Source organism: Aegilops tauschii, chromosome 6, assembly GCF_002575655.3.
Source record: "Aegilops tauschii subsp. strangulata cultivar AL8/78 chromosome 6, Aet v6.0, whole genome shotgun sequence".
In the NCBI taxonomy this organism is placed as follows: Eukaryota; Viridiplantae; Streptophyta; class Magnoliopsida; order Poales; family Poaceae; genus Aegilops; species Aegilops tauschii.
This window is the reverse complement of record NC_053040.3, coordinates 105,246,533-105,247,470: the sequence shown is the minus strand read 5'-3', so window position 1 is coordinate 105,247,470 and position 938 is coordinate 105,246,533.

Below are 938 nucleotides of genomic sequence, written 5' to 3'. Positions count from 1 at the left end.
TGTCCATGGGCATGAACACAAAGGTTCGAGGTCGACTCCCACTTCTCTAATGCATAACCTTTCATTCACTTCTCGCCTTCGACGAAGTTCTGTTGAAATTTTATCTGACATAACGACTGTAGAGTATGACCCGTAGTTTACGGGTTTGCACAGATTAGAAAAAGGCATAGCTTCAACCCATCGGGGCATCTTAGAAACATATACCACAACTTCAGGAGTAATTTATACAAGCTCGAAAGCAGAGCATGGTTGAGAAAGCAGAGGATAAAATTTACCAGAGGCATTATGTATCCAAGGGAAGGCTCACAAAGTTATTGAATATGAAGGACGTTGTCAGATAAAATCCATTAAAGGATCTGACGGTCCATAACGGAGTTGATGTGAGCATCGGCACAAACCCAGAGGAAGTAACAATGCAAAGGCATTGGATTATAGAAACAACTGACTAATCCAGAGCTCAAATGCAAAGGAATTATGATTTTCAAATCAAGGGATCAGAAGCAATGTTCTGATTAGGGATGGATAAGTTGAATAGCCTTAGGGGTACAATCGACGACAATTGGATTGGTTGAGAACCAGCTCATGTTTAAAATGACGTCTGAGCCGGAAAGATAATTTTCAGGGAATAACTGATGATTGCGTGCATTCGCACTCATGTTGAATCAATAGGATCAAAATGACGGTGACAAAGGTGACTAATGAATATTTCCAGACATATGGGAAGCATCCATAATGCAAGCAGACAAGTATTTGCAGAGCAATAAGCTGCTACGGTATCGGAGGATCAAATAGTATTTCGAAGACTTTTGTGAAACACCTGAACAACTGGGAATGAGCGGATACTCGGTAAGTGCGAGGAATTATCCATAGGGGTACTCATGTGGTAAGAACTGCAAGGCAGTAAGCTCAAAGGATTTTTGAAACAACGGAGAGAATAT